General features: G+C 46.9%; 1 long non-coding RNA gene across 2 annotated transcripts in view; it reads right to left on the bottom strand.

Annotated features, from left to right (window-relative positions):
* Positions 1-6699, bottom strand: part of LOC102501276 (uncharacterized) — a 16787-nt gene extending 10088 nt beyond the window's left edge. For both annotated transcript variants that reach the window (XR_337568.3, XR_337567.3), the window contains exon 1: positions 6284-6699. This is a non-coding gene — a long non-coding RNA (uncharacterized LOC102501276). The remainder of the gene's footprint in view (positions 1-6283) is intronic.
* Between the last annotated feature and the right edge of the window lie 1634 nt (positions 6700-8333).

Below are 8333 nucleotides of genomic sequence, written 5' to 3'. Positions count from 1 at the left end.
TAAAAAAAAAAAAAAAAAAAAAAAAAAAACAACCCCCCCCCCCCAAAAAAAAAAAAAAAACACAGTTATGTATACAAGATGTAAATAGATATCCAGCTTATGTGTGGAACTAACATTTCCAGGGCAACTTGGCTATGTTGAGGAAGAGAAGTATCAAAAATGGCTCCCTACGGGTACATAATGAAAAAAAAAAAAAGAGTCTACGTGCATTAGAGACTCTACAGTGCTTTTTTTTTTTTTTTAAGAATTATTTTATTTAACTTTATTCATTTATTTACTTATTTTCAATTTGGTCAGAAGGGAACAGAGTGAGAAAGAGAGAAAGTGAGAAAGCAAGCTGCCATGTCCGGGACTCGAATTGTGGTCGTTCATGTGGGAGTCCAGCGCCCTTAACCACCACACCACCTGCCGGCCCCTACAGTTTTGCCATTATGTAGATAGATGCAACAAGCCAGTGGGACCCCTTCCCATGTGCTATTGTGAGCCACTGGCACCACCAGGCCGGTAAGACTCTGGGATAGCTAAACTATGTTCTTAGGAACAACAAACCCCCAACTCCAGAGCACCCTGAAAACAGGGGCATCCCGGGAGTCTGCAGCCTTTCCCATGCCCACCACTCTCCAGAGTCAGGCCAGTCTCTTCCCAAGCCCTCATCTGTCCGTATGCCTTTCCTTGGCCTGTCATGGTCTCCCAGCTCTTTTAAGAAGCTGCCAGCTCACCCAAGCACTGCATGAGAGAACCCAGAAGGTCTAGTCCAGACTGTGACCAGCCCTCGTGGACAAGTCCCTACTCTTACACCAGCCTCCAGAACAGTGCCTTGAACCTACAGCTGATCCAGACTTGTCGGCTAAGTGTGGAATGCTTCCCTCCTCACCTTATCTCCAACCCCCCAGAGAGTCTGGCAGCTGTGGCACCTCCAGACTTCCCCTCTCTCCCTGCCCTGAGTGTTTCCCCTCTCACATCCTTAGGACAGAATCTGGACTCTGCCCTTGCCTTGCATCATTATCATTGGCTTGAGTGATCTTAAAAGGGAGGTGGTTTCCTGCCATATCCCTGCCTAAAACCCACCTCATTTTACCTAGACTAGTGCAAACGCCTCACGTCAGGCCTGCTTGCTGGTTCTGAAGTCAGGTTCTTTCCCGTTTCATGGCCTTTATCCAAACCACTGCCTCTGCCTAAAATGTTTCTCCTCTGCCCCTGCTGATGTCTGTCCACACCTCAGTAATGTTTTTCTAACCACCCCCAGCCATCCCTTATTCCCTACCATCCTGCTTCCTTTACAGCACATGGTTGTCACATGGTGTCATGGTTTATTTGCCGAATGTTGTCTTTCTTCCCACGCAACTGGAAACTTCCTGACAGCAGGGACCGGGTCCATCTTGCCCTAACCAAGTGTCCACATAGCAGGCCTTCAGTACTTATTTGTGGAGGGAGTAAATGTAAGCCTGAGCAAATACTGTGATGAAAGAAGGGTCAAGCTGGCATGAACACAAGGGAACTTCAAAACGTTTATGAAAAATAGAAGTCAAGTATGAGTTTATTTTGGTGCAAAAAATGATTTTTTTAGAATTATTTTATTTAACTTTATTTTTTTAAATTTTAATTTGACTAGACAGGGATGAGAGAGAGAGAGAGAAAGCAAGCCACCAGGTCTGGGACTCGAACCATGGTTGACCATGTGGGAATTCCAGAGCCCTTAACCACTACACCACTTGCCAGCTCCCCCCAAATTTTGAAACCTGTGCATAGTTTTTTTTTTTTTTAAGTAAATAAGTAATTATTTAATTTTATACATTTTTACTATTACTTTTAAAATTTTCTATTGGTTTTATGTGCTCGAGAGACAGTGAGAGAAATAGAAAGTGAGAAAGCAAACTGCCAGGTCCAGGATTTGAACTGCAGTCAACCATATGGGAGTCCAAGTCCCTCAACCAGCATGCCACCTGCTAGCCCTGTTCTGTTTTTCTTTTTTAATACGTATTTTCTATGAACTTACTGAAAAGACTCCCGTCATTTACACATAAAGGTTTATGGGTAATACAAGGTTTTAACTGAGAAACCATTAACAGAATAAGTTGTGCTTTTAAGTCTTTTTTTTTTGAGAGGTTTTCGCTATAGGGCGCGTGTGCTCGCCAGACAGACAGAGAGAGACATAGAGACAGAAAGCGAGAAATCACCCCCCAGGGGGGATGGTCATGCCGCAGTCCCTTCTCCTCCATTCTCCTCTCGGGATCTTGGGCACACACACACACGTGCCCGGCGTGAGTTTTAAGCCACCGGGTCTGGGACGCGAACTGCTATCGATTACGTGGGAGTCCAGCGACATAGCCATTATGCTAACTGCTGGTTCCCTTAAGTCTTAAGGATATATGAGAAGAGATTTGTATCTGGATCACATTTGGACATCTACTATGTAATCTATGACCAAGAGATTACTTAGAGAGGATTCAGTGTTAATAAAGTCAAAGAGCTTCTGTTTATGAGCCAGTAAATGAGTGCTGAGAGGTCCTGGTCAGGGTGAAATGCAATCAGAGGAATTTCAATGGCTTGGAATGAAACCTCACTGCACCAGGAGCCTAAGTTTAGGTCCAGTTTAATCGTTCACATATGGCATGCCTTTAAGCAAGCCCCTTCACCTTTCTGGGTCTCAGTTTTTCCCAATGATAAGAGGTTGAACTCCGTATCACTTATAAAGTCCGTTCTAGCTTGAATGTGCTCTGAGTGAATCATTCACAATGTCTAAGACGCATTTAAAACTTCCTGGACACATCGGATGTTTCCTGAATCCTTTTCTTGGTTGTTGTTTTATTTTTTTTCCATGATAACGTGTGTGTACTCTAGAACCAGAGAGAGAGAGAGAACTGATAGGGTCTCAACACGCCATGATCCCCTAACCCAGGCTTCTAGCTCCTCAGGATCTTGGGCATGCCCTCACACCCAGCATATTTTTAAACTAAACCAGGATCTGAACCCATAATCAGCCATGTGGTTTCCAGCACTACAGTTCACTTTGTTATTGACTGGACCATCAGACTGGACCGTGAATCTTTTCTGACTGGCATTACCATATTTCCTGGCTCTAAGTCACAAAAACTCAAGGCCCCCATTGCCCTCTCTATCACACAGAGCTGTATCTTTCTTTCATGGTATTTTTAAAAAGAATTATTTTATTTAAATTTATTTATTTTTAATTTGATCAGAGAAGGACGGTGAGACAGAGGGAGAAGGAAAGTGAGAAAGCAAACTGCCAGGTCCAGGACTCAAACCACAGTTGGCCATGTGGGAGTCCAGCATCCTTAACCATCACATCTCCCGCCAGCCCCTCATGGTATTTATATTTCATTGCCTCCCATCCCCCTCTGCCTCCCCTTCCTGCTGCCACCACCCTGGTTCAGTTGCAGTCATTTGCCACCTGGACTCGCAGTCTCATTCCAGTCTAGTTACCAGACTGATCTTTTTTTAAAATTATTTAATTTTATTCATTGTCATTATTTATTTATTTCATTTTATTGAAGTTGACCGGAGAGAGACAGAGAGAGAGAAGGAAAGTGAGAAAGCAAGTTGCCAGGTTCAGAACGCAAACCATGGCCAGCCATGTGGAAATCCAGCTGCCTTAACCACCACGCCACTTGCCAGCCCTGAGACTGATCTTATTAAGAGTCCACAAAATTGTTCTTTCTGTCCTAAACCCTCAGTGCCCTCCTAAGCCATGGCCCTGCCCTTTGAGTTCTCCAACTTGTGGAGGAGTCATTAATGTATGTGCATAGGCACATGTCTGGTGTGTTTCTTAAGCCACCAGGTCGGGACTCAAATGACACAGTCGGCCATGTAGGATCAGCTGCCTTAACCACCATGCCATGTGCTGTCCCAGCTCTTTGTCTCTTAACTAAGTCCTTGGACACATGACTTCTTATAGCCTCTTTCCTCCTCTCTAGAAAAAGGAGAGTGGGTAAGGTCCTGCTTAAAGTCCCTTTCAATGGAAAGGGAATGATCCTGCTCCCCATTTGTAACTTTCTGAGCCTGTTTCTGCAGAAAACAGACAATAATCCCTCTGCCTCTCTTGCAGATTTGTTAAGAAAATCAAGAGAAGGAGTCACTGTGGCTTATAGACCAGAAGCAGGGAGCTTAGTGCTCTTTCCCAGTATACAAGATGGCAGGGGGAAAAGCTGCGAAGCAGGATACTAAGGAGAAGAAGCCTGAAGCCAAGAAGGCTGATCCAATGGCAAGGTTAAAAAGGGTGACCCCAAGGCTAAAAAGCCCAAGAAGGGGAAGCCCCATTGCAGCCGAAGCCCCGTCCTAGTCCGGGGCATCGGCAGATACTTCCGGTCTGCCGTGTACTCCAGGAAGGCCATGTACGAGAGGAAATACTCGGCCACTAAATCCAGGATCGGAAAGAAAAAGGAGAAGGTTCTTGCGACTGTCATAAAAACAGTTGGTGGAGACAAGAATGGTGGTACCCGGGTGGTTAAACTGCGCAAAATGCCTAGGTGTTATCCTCCTGAAGATGTGCCTCGAAAGCTGTTGAGCCATGGCAAAAAACCCTTCAGTCAGCATGTGAGAAAGCTGCGAGCTAGCATCACTCCTGGGACCATTCTGATCATCCTCACTGGACGCCACAGAGGCAAGAGGGTGGTTTTCCTGAAGCAGCTGAGCAGTGGCTTGCTCCTTACAACTGGACCGCTGGTTCTCAATCGAGTTCCACTGCGTAGAACACACCAGAAATCTGTCATTGCCACCTCCACGAAAATGGATATTAGCAAAGTAAAAATCCCAAAGCACCTCACTGATGCTTACTTCGAGAAAAAGAAACTGCGGAAGCCCAGACACCAGGAAGGTGAGATCTTTGACACAGTGAAGGAGAAATACGAAATTTCAGAGCAGCACAAGATTGATCAGAAAGCTGTGGATTTGCACATTTTACCAAAAATCGAAGCTCCAGGGCTACCTGCGATCCGTGTTTGCCCTTACAAATGGAGTTTATCCTCACAAATTGGTGTTCTAAATTTATTGCCATGAACCTAATTAAATAACTGATCATATATTTAAAGAGAGAGAGAGAGAGAGAGAGAGAGAGAGAGAGGTCACTGAGAAAGCATTTCTTCCTTCCCCAAATGCTAATCCTATGCACCAAGCACTTTGCTAGGCGCTGGATGTAGGCTTGGTCGTCTCCGCCCTGGGGAGGAGTTTACAGTGTAGACTAGCACTGTCTGCTAGCACATTCTGCAAGACGGAAATATGGTACCCATTAGTCACACATGGTTCCTGAGCACCTGAAACATGGTTACTGTGACTGAGGCTCTGGATCTTTAATTTTATTTAATGTCAATTAATTTATTTTTTTAAGAATTATTTTTATTTAACTTTATTTCTTCTTATTATTATTGCTATTATTTTCCAGTTTGATCAGAGAGAGACAGAGAAAGAGACAGAGGGACAATGAGAAAGCAAGCCACCAGGTCCAGGACTCCAATTGTGGTCACCCATGTAGGAGTCTAGTACCTTTAACCACCAGGCCTCCTGCCAGCTCCAATATCAATTAATTTAAGTTTAAGCCACAGGGTGCTGGTGGCTACTGTATTGGCCCATGCTGGTATACAGATCTAGTGAGTAGAGGAGGTCTATACAAATACATTAATGACTCCTCCACAAGTTAAACAGAGAGTACCATATTTAATGGAAGTTATGTGGGGACCGGCTCCATGGCGTAGAAGTAATGTGCTGCTCAAGAGGACAGACATGGCCACTGTGGATCCCACACGGTAACCACAGTTCGAAACCCCACCGTGGCTTGAAACATTCAGTGCAGACACACAAGTGCCTAAGATCTGACAAGAGAGAGAGCTGGAGGAAGGGGATCGCAGCGCAGCCAGACCCTGTGGAGGGAGCTCATCTCTCACACGTGCACATACATACCCTTCACAAATAAAGAAGCAGCATTATTTTAAGTTAAGTGAATGTGGTTTCTCTCTTTCTGTCTCTCAAAATACCTTGTACTGTATTCACCTATTTTTGGACCATGTTTAACCACGAGTAACTGAAACCACAGAAAGTAAGACTAAAGATAAAGGGGGTGCTTACTGTACCTCGGGGTGCATAGTTCATTCCTCTATCAATTCCAAATATTGGCCCACTCACCTCCTCAAACAAACACTGCAGGCTGAAGCAGTTCTGTGTTCAGGGTTCAGGTCACTGCTCCTGAGTGGATGCGGTGAGGGCTGTACCTCCATCTGCTCTCTGGGTTCTCTTTACCCCTTCCTGCCTAGACCTCAGAGCGTGGTCTCACCTGCACATGCTTCCTCTTCTCGCGTCCCCTGAGACTCTCCGCTTTGGCTGGCCTGTCCCCTTCCTCTCTAAGCACCAGAGCAATGACGTCCCAGTTGCTCGGTTCCTCCTGCTGTAGCCTTGGCAGGGGGAATCCTCCAAAGATCAGTGACTCTGCTCAGCTCATTTCCTGCAGGCTCTGCCAATGGAAAAGGAAGCCCTGGCATCCGAATCTGCTAGACTGGATGTCTAGCACAGATTTAGTGTCAATGTATTAAGTCCGAGAGTCCTGTGCGCTGGTCATCGGGAGTCCCATCTGCCTTCCTAGTGGTTTCACGGTTTTGCTGGTGCTCTGTGCTGAGGGTCAGCAGGAGCTAAGACCCCAGGAGAGCTGGCCAAAGTGCCAGGGCAGGGCTGGGTGGAATGTGACTGGCTACGAGCTGGAGAGAATGATATATCATTCTTTGCCATTTGGATGGTGCTTTATACTGGGTCGTCGGGAAAGTCATGACGCATTTTTGCATAGAACAATATTGCTCGGTTCCTCCTGCTGTAGCCTTGGCAGGGGGAATCCTCCAAAGATCAGTGACTCTGCTCAGCTCATTTCCTGCAGGCTCTGCCAATGGAAAAGGAAGCCCTGGCATCCGAATCTGCTAGACTGGATGTCTAGCACAGATTTAGTGTCAATGTATTAAGTCCGAGAGTCCTGTGCGCTGGTCATCGGGAGTCCCATCTGCCTTCCTAGTGGTTTCACGGTTTTGCTGGTGCTCTGTGCTGAGGGTCAGCAGGAGCTAAGACCCCAGGAGAGCTGGCCAAAGTGCCAGGGCAGGGCTGGGTGGAATGTGACTGGCTACGAGCTGGAGAGAATGATATATCATTCTTTGCCATTTGGATGGTGCTTTATACTGGGTCGTCGGGAAAGTCATGACGCATTTTTGCATAGAACAATACGTCATGACTTTCCCAATGACCTAATACTTTGTTAAACACTTCCACTAACTTCTCCTTTGACTTCCACAATCACCTGTGGGTCAGCCAGGCCAGCTAACCTCCCCTTCATTTTCTAAGGTAAGTCCCTGAGACTGACTTGCTTCATGGTCATTTAGCAAGTTAGCACCCAGGTCCCCAACTCCCAGGCTCAGACGTCTTTCCCCTGTTGTCTGTTCTCAGAGGCCTCTTGATGATAGCCCCCTCACTCACCCCCACTGAGGGAAACACGCTTGCTCTCAAAGAGAAGTTTAGACTAATGTTAGAGTGGGGCTGGATGGGCAGAAGGAATGATGATCCTTGGCTCTGGGGGTTTCATACCTGTATAAGGCTGACCTTGGCCTTGGAAAAGCCTCTGGGCACTGATGCTTCCCGACAAGCTCTTCCAAGCCAGCAACCAGTGTTTGGGCAGGGTGGCTGGCCTGCCTCTGGCCCCTAGCTGACGTGTTCCTCTATAATGTGTCCACCAAGGATCTCGACAAGGCCAGCAGTACCTGATTCTGGGGAGTGTGTCCAGGGGTGTTACAGAGCCCCAGATCACTTCCTGCAGCTCCTGCTGCCAAGCTGCAGATGGAGCAAGCAAATGGGTTCTTCCAAGGTCACTGGGGGGCCAAGATGACAACATCGAGGACAGCAAAGTGACGCCAATGACACACACAACCCCTGACCTGAGATATCCAGGGTTTATCTTCGATACCCTGGAGTGGACCCAACAAGCGAGCCTTTGTCCCTGGCCCTCACTTGGCACTGAAAGTGCCAACCTGGAAGAAGCAACAGCCACCCCCACTGTTTGCCTGTCTTACTGTTCCCTGAATGTCCCTCCTGCCACTAAACAGGTAAGCGATCGAAGGACATGGGTTCACTCGGTGAGAAGCTGACCTCCCAGCAGCAGGGCCAGTCTCTACTGTGGTGCACATAGCCTCCAGGAGAGCAGGTCCGCCCTCTCCCCAACCCTAGCTTCTGTCCTGCCCCCAGCTAGACTTAAATTCAATGAGAAGGTTTCTGGCAAATGCAGGTTCTGACATCAATTTGTCCTGTGAACCTAAGAGAAGCCCCTTCCCTCTGTGGACCTCCAGGTCTGAGCA

Source organism: Tupaia chinensis, unplaced genomic scaffold (genome assembly GCF_000334495.1).
Source record: "Tupaia chinensis unplaced genomic scaffold, TupChi_1.0 Scaffold147351_1, whole genome shotgun sequence".
In the NCBI taxonomy this organism is placed as follows: domain Eukaryota; kingdom Metazoa; phylum Chordata; class Mammalia; order Scandentia; family Tupaiidae; genus Tupaia; species Tupaia belangeri.
This window is presented reverse-complemented; position numbering and strand designations above follow the sequence as displayed.